We start from the raw sequence: 7,694 nt of genomic DNA, 5'->3' as shown, positions 1-7,694 counted from the left end.
AGCGCTACTAAAACATGGCCACTTGAGTTAAAAAACCTGCACGCAAACTGGAGACAAGAGTGGTGCTGTGGCCATGTTTTTGTATTGCTGAATAACCCCTTTAAGGATGTGTGGAGGTTTGGTCACATGACCTTTTCTCTTGCAGCTTATGCTGGTGGTGTGTTCTGAGGTAGGAGTCCATTTTTTCCACCTCTTTCACCCCAGAGGGCTGAATAATTCTAGTTAGTCCTGGATATACCAGGGAAGGAGTAGGAAATGTGTCAGTCTAGTCTTTGCTAGTCAGTTCTAGCTCGTAAGGGCAAACATCTACTCAGACTCTGTCTTGATAAGTTTTGTGAAAAAGGTTTAGGCCTAGTTATGAATCAGTATCCAACCAAGCTACTGGAAGCAAGGAAGATAATTAATATTTGACTGTATCAGAAGCCTACTGCAAGCAGAAAAGCTATGTCTACAGTTTCACCAGTCAGATCTGAGTCAGAATACAGTGATCATGGCACCCAGGACTGTCCCCAGTTCATGCGGGGGCTGGGTTCACACTATGTATATTTGAGGCTGTATTTGGTCCTCATGTCAGGTCCTCATAGCAACCAAAACCAGGAGTGGATTGAAAACACAGAAAGGATCTGTTCACACAATGTTGAAATTGAGTGGATGGCCGCCATATAACAGTAAATAACGGCCATTATTTCAATACCACAGCCGTTGTTTTAAAATAACAGCAAATATTTGCCATTAAATGGCGGCCATCCACTCAATTACAACATTATGTGAACAGAGCCTTTCTGTGTTTTCAATCCACTCCTGGTTTTGGTTGCTATACAGCCTCACAAATACAGCCTCAAATATACATAGTGTGAACCCAGCCTAAGAGTGCAGTCACATGTAAAATCTGTTACTGCTCCAAGAGGGATAATCACCAAGTCAGAAGAGGGATTTAGATGTGCAAGGTCTCTTCTGCTGCCACTTAACCCCTTGTGGGATTCTATCCGGCCTGGTTTACACATCAAGATTATCTTTAGCATACACCCTGTAATTGGGAATCATGCCACACCTAACCATAAGTAAAATCTAGTAAAGTATCTACACAATAGTTAGCCAACCTGTGGGGCCCTCTACAGTGCATATACATATCTTCACTAGCAACTCAAAGTGCTGAAAAATTTGAGAAATTTTCAGTTAGCAACTACTTACAAAGCAACAGCAAAGGGTACTGCATCCAAGTTCAATTAAAAAAAAAAAAAAAACAGACCGAAAACTGAAAGTTATTTTATTACCCCTAACCTAGATTTATGATGTTTTTTTCTTAGAAACATCATACATGACATGCAAATTTAGGATCTCAAATTTCAGAATTTGAGTACCAGTGGCTGAAGAAGTTGGATGCAGCCCTAAGGAGTCCTATGGCCAGTCTGTATCCATGTTTTCCTGGACTCCCTAGGGCTGCATCTAACTTTAGCTACTGGTATTGACATACTGAATGAATGGACTCATGGCTTTAGTTATTACACCCTTTTTGTGTTCCTTTTCCTAGGTGAAATAATAGTTATCTGTTCTCTTGTGGCCATTTACAGATAGACATACAGTAAAACCTTGGATTACGAGGAACATGTTTGTAATCCAAACCACTCTTATATCAAAGAAAATGTATCAGTAAAGAAAGGGTTAATTAGTTAACTCTCTCCACGCACAACTCCCCAGGTGGCTGCAAACCTGCTGGTACTAGTGCCGTCTTCCGGGAGCAGCTATCCATGAAGGGGTTTATCGAGGGGTCAGAGGAAAGCAGACATATACTATCTAGCAACACATTAGGCAAGATGGCAGTGACATGTGCAAGGCAGTGACAGGAGATGTCAACACAAGGCCATTGGGAGTTAAAGCACTCATTGCTTGGGGTATGCCTGTACACTCAAGATCTAGGCTGCCTGAACACTTGAGTAGCAGGGCGCCACAGCCTCGCCCACGCTCAGTCCTCTAACAGCAGGGAGAGGAGATAAGGCCGAGCTGCTCGCTTCCACAGGAGGATCTCCGCATTTCTATAGGGTCCCTGATGTGGATGGGCACCTAATCTGGAAGGCATCCGATCACTGGCAGAGTTGATTAGGTAGCACTGGGTTAAAATATGAGGGCGTTCTACCCAGTACAATATCAGGATGGGGACATAGGGGTCGTTTTACTAAATCTAGCTCATTTACCAGATTAAAATTGTTTTACTTATTAGCTTGTCTTGAAAATGCTCTTATACCAAGTTACTTGTAATCCAAGGTTTCACTGTATATAGAATTATTAAAAGAGAATAGAATTTACTTCTATTGAGAAATGTCCAGTCTTCCAGTACTTATGAGCTGCTGTATGTCCTACAGGAAGTGGTTTATTCTTTCCAGTCTGACACAGTGCTCTCTACTTCAACCTCTGTCTATGTCAGGAACTGTCCAGAGCAGGAGAGGTTTTCTATGGATATTTGCTACTGCAAATGGGTGGCAGCTGGGTAGCAGCAGAGAGCACGTACGAGCGGCAGGACATACAGCAGCTCTTAAATACTGTAAGACTTGAGATTTTTAAATAGAAGTAAACTACAAATCCCCACTACTTTCTGCCACCATTTGATTTGGAAAAAAAAAAAAAAATCGAGGGGGTTCCCCTTTAAATTGTTTTTGTTTTGAAGTGGCAGGGAATGTGATATGTGTATTAGAGAGATAGTAGCCTGGTAAGTATACACAACAGAAAAAAATACTCGACAGAAAGCAAAATTATTTATTTATTTATTTATTTATTTTTTCATTTTTTAATACTAAATTAATTTGATATGTTTCACATTTGTTTGCATTTCTCAAAAATAGATGTTTCTGGAGGTTCTCAAAACTGCAGGTATGTGGGATTTCTTAGTGGTCATGTAATAAATAGAAGAGACACAGAAACCGCTGGGCACACTATGTTTTGCATAAACTTGTTGTAATAGAACACCAAGAATTAGTGTATTTTTTGTGGAGAGGCAGATACATGAGCCACACAATAAGAGTAAGTAGTGACTGGCTAAGCAGTAGTCTGCACTCTGTTACTTTATTACATAGCACAGACTGCAAAGAAGGTTGATGCCAAAATCACCTGCCCAGGAGCTTGCCCTTTTTGTTTTTCATCCATATTTTCATATATAATTTTTTTTATCCCATATTGCAGATGCATATATTGCTGCAATATAGATGTAGATTATAGATTTTTTTAATGGGAAAAAAATGGCTTATAGATCTCTGGCTAGTATTTAGCAAGTACTAAAAGGGTCACGTACTCGTTGAGTATTTTTCAATGCCTAAGTGCTAAACTCAAGTACTGAGCCCCATTGAAATCAATGGGAGACTCAAGAATTTAACCAGGTGCTCCCTACTTGGCAGAGTGGAGGGTGCCTAGTTAACCTTCAAGTAATCTATTGCAATTTTTTGTTTTAATTTTTGTATATTTCCTCCCCTAAAGGGATAAGTAAACGAAATTTACAAAAACTAGAATGAAAAAAATGCAATATGTTATTGCCTGACACATTAGAACTCCGATGGTATGCCGACAATTGGCTGCATACAGACGGAGTTCTAAAGTGTTTGCATAACATTTTGCATTTTTTTGTCCTAATTTTTGTAGATTTTGTTTACACATCCCTTCAAGGGCCAAAAAAAATGCAATATGTTACTATCACAAGCGGGAAATATAACTGACGGCTAAACAATTGTGCATGACCACCTTCATCACTAACACAACTATGAGGTGCTCAGTCCAGAATCGAGTGCCCCAATTCTTAATAGAGCAATATGCTCGATCAAACGTTCACTCAACACTATTTTTAGCCTATAGGTGTGCTCACTATGTTCACACAATGTTTTTAAGGCAAAAATATGGCTGTATTGTAGATTACATTGTGCTGGAGCCATCAGTAGAGTAGCTTATCTTTCTCAGGGTTGTATTTTCATTGTGTATATAGTACTTATAGATGTACTGCCAGCACTGCAATGTACAGATATAGCTGTCAGCATGCAAAGCACCTAAGTGTACACATATAGCGGTACATTTATGTATTGAGTGTACATGTGTGTGAGTATGCAAATGTGTGACTATGTAAGTAGTGTGTGTTTGTCTGTTTAGTAAGTGTGCTTATGCATTTCCGCCCACATTGTATGACATAAGGGTTTATATACATGTACATGAATACATGTAGTAAATGCACCTGTGTACATTTTTATGGTAAGTCTATGTGCATGTATGTAGTTAATGTGTGTGCAGGCCTGTGTTGTGTTTGCATATGTGTACATGACTGAGTAGACATTTTTTGTGCCTATACATTGTGATTGTGCTTGTGTGTCTGTCTGTATGTAGTGAGTGTCTGTGTGTCTGTCTGTGTGTCTGTCTGTGTATGTGTGTGTGTTTGTATGTAGTTATTTGTTTGTATTAGATGTTTGTATGTATCTTGTGTGCATGCATTTATTTCTACGTCTTTATAGATTTAAATAAAAAACAAAAGTTATTGGAAGATGGACGAATGCTTCTTTTCTCAAAACAAATTAAAAACATAGTTTGTATTGTGAAAAGTACCAGGCAACTAAACAGATGAGTTCAGTCTCAGTGCCTAGGGCAGCATGAGCTGTGAATATAGCCCAGTGGAAACCCCTATACAGAACACAACTGTCATTGATCTTTGGCATTTTTCCACATATACCTTGCCCTCCATTCTCTATAGTTTCTGTCATATTAGAAAAGTCCCAGTTGCCAGTATAGGGGTCAGTTTTGTATCCAGTTGTATCAGTTGTGTTGCTGGACGGGCATCCTCCATAGCTGGACATAGGGTATTGTATGCAATGTTATTCTGTTCAGGTATAGATGCTGGACAGGTACACAATATATAATCAGTCGTTTCAGGCTCATTTAGTTGTGACAAGTGTCCATATCTGTTATAACATTAGTATTCATTTACTTAGAAATTACCAGCATAGCTTCTCCTTCCTTATTAACCACTTTCACCCTCTTTCTTCTTGGGTGTTATTTCTTGCAAAAATTCTTGCTTTAACCTGCTGAATATGTATCTTGCACCATGTAAAGCTGCTCATAGACGTAACAATTACTGTTACCAAGCTTTCCATTATTAAGAATAATAGGGTGCAAGATGCAATTGTACAATAATAATAATAATAATAATTGTACAATATCATAATATATTTTTTACTTAGAAAAAATAATCTGTATCATGAGAAAGTTCTTCAATTCACAGTGTTACAATTGTAGAAAAGAAAAACTGAATATTCTCAGTGTCTCAAACCAAATCTTGGCATCATTGGCCAGCAGCTTTTGTCCATTCCTGATTGCCTGCTAATAAGGTGCTGCTTTATGTATATTTCCTATATAATCATCATCACATGAAGTCCCTTGGGACATTTAGCATTGCCACAAAGGGTTTAATATTGTCACAAGCCAATAAAAAGCTTGAACAAATAACAGCATCAGTGCCCAAAGCTATAAGCCTTAACCCTTCCATTGCCCAGGCTTACTCACCTCTGACAGTAAAGGGGTTAAATGCCCCATGGCAAAGGTCACTGCCCTCTCTCCCTTCTTCCTTCTTGTGAGTATTTAGGGAGGACAGGTTGGACAGGCTGACATGTTTGTGCAGAGGATGTTTCTCAGTGATGGCATGGGCTTCCTCTACCAACAATCTCTGCCAATTAGCCATATTTGCCTGTGCTGGTGCCCAGGAAAGACAACACAATGAAGATGCCCAGAATCCAGGCATCCTATGCTGTGTGCATTACAGGACTCGGAGGAGATCTCAGCTCAGTCCTTCATCTGTCAGCTGAACAGTGGGGAAACTTTGATCTTCATAGTAATACAAAATGATCCCATCTTAGAAGGAGAGCTTCAACTCTGCAATCATTTATGGACGCTATTCCCACCAGTGCTTCAATTAGATGCCGATCATTCACTGATCATCACGAGTGGGCTTCGTGGGGGCAGAAACATGACAAGACATAGAGGGGTATAGAACTAGTACAAATACAAATCCAACATTTGGATCTTTTCCTCCTTCTATCACTGTTTGCTGAGACTTGTGGTACCAAATGAATCCTAAATAACCATAGCTAATGTAATCATTACTACTTCATTATATTCCTATAAATTCCCCATAATTCTAGTAACACATCCCGACAGTTGCATACATTGCAGATACTTTATATAATCAAGGATATATATATATATATATATATATATATATATATATATATATATATATATATATATATATAGGAATTCTGGTGTGAAAGTCAGCAACAAAGGAGACAGTTGTGTCTAATTGAAGTTCTTCCAATCTAGCAGAGTTGAATGTGTTATTTAGCAGAGCTAATCCTGCTGTCATAATGTGCTTAGCTGAGATTAAACGACAAGCTCGGCTCTGCTACATCAGTATAGGCACTGTTAGTTCATCATATTACAAACCATTATCATATTCAATGTACAGTCCATATTGCAGACAAATATAAAATCAGGCGCTGTCCCTATATACCCTTACAGAATTATTCTGCACATATAAGAAGTATTACATAGTATTTATTGATCACCATTGGAATTCAGTATCTGAAACGTTTACAATAAGGCAGCTAATAGGACTGCCACATTTCTATGTAATTCTGCAATAAGAATATGGCCATGCATGAATGCTTCCTTTCAGGGTACAAGCCCCTCAGTAACTCTATTCAGAGGTCATGGTAAGAATCCCCTGCTGGATTTTCACCCTTACTAGAATCAGAATGAAGAATTCTAATCCCAGTTATTGTATGATGCTACAAATATTATGTGTTGCTTTTTATAGTATACATTAATATCTCACTAATCTGTACAATAGTATGTGCAATGGCTTCATCATTTATACAGGAGAAGGATATCGTGCTTTCCCTATTGCTATGTACATTGTGTTTCTGTAGTGACTTTTCATCCAAACCTCTTCTATGTGTTACACTGCGACTATAGTGTGATTTTCTATTTATTCCGTATTAACATGGCTTAGCCACAGATTGTCCTAACATATATTCGGGACCTGTATAGAGAAGGCTGAATAGTCAGTAATGCCATACTGACCCCTGGGAATTGATCTAATGGTGATGACAACCTAATCATTATATTACAATTAAGCTTTAAGAAGCCTTGACAATGACTGTGAAAGAATAGCAAGAGCAAGACATGAAGCTGGACCATAAGAGAAGAAGACTAGGAGGCACCAAGAGAGTTCTTTCTGCACTACTTCTTATTTCCCAGCACTTACTTCATTTAGACGAATTTCTTCTTTACGACCCTGCATTGGAGGCCCCCATCTAGCTTGACTTTAATGGGATAAGGAAGATGTGTAAGGGCTGAGGGTCAACACAAACCTAGCCCCCAAAGGCTAGCACATCTAACTTCTCATTTCCTCCAAAGTACATACACAGAGATCTAATGGCCTCATTCCATTAGAGAGAAGAGGGGGCTAAGAGATAATACATTAACATAAGATTACACTTGAGAAAACTTGAAGGGAGTTCATCTGAAGCCAAGATAAAACTATAAAATAATCATCAAGTCAGTCTTCTGGTGACCTAAATCTCCCCCTTACCAACTGTTAGGACTACATTCAGCTACCAAAAAAGTTACACTTACACCCCTGGTTACTATGAGGAACCTCCTCTTATTAAGAG

At 38.8% G+C, this 7,694-nt stretch overlaps 1 protein-coding gene across 1 annotated transcript in view; it reads left to right on the top strand.

Annotated features, from left to right (window-relative positions):
- Positions 1-7,694, top strand: part of PRDM8 (PR/SET domain 8) — an 89,994-nt gene that overhangs the window by 75,938 nt on the left and 6,362 nt on the right. The gene's annotated exons all lie outside the window — the stretch shown is intronic.

Source organism: Dendropsophus ebraccatus, chromosome 7 (assembly GCF_027789765.1).
Source record: "Dendropsophus ebraccatus isolate aDenEbr1 chromosome 7, aDenEbr1.pat, whole genome shotgun sequence".
Taxonomy (NCBI): domain Eukaryota; kingdom Metazoa; phylum Chordata; class Amphibia; order Anura; family Hylidae; genus Dendropsophus; species Dendropsophus ebraccatus.
Note: the sequence above shows the minus strand (reverse complement) of the source record. Positions and strands in the feature narration are given on the sequence as shown.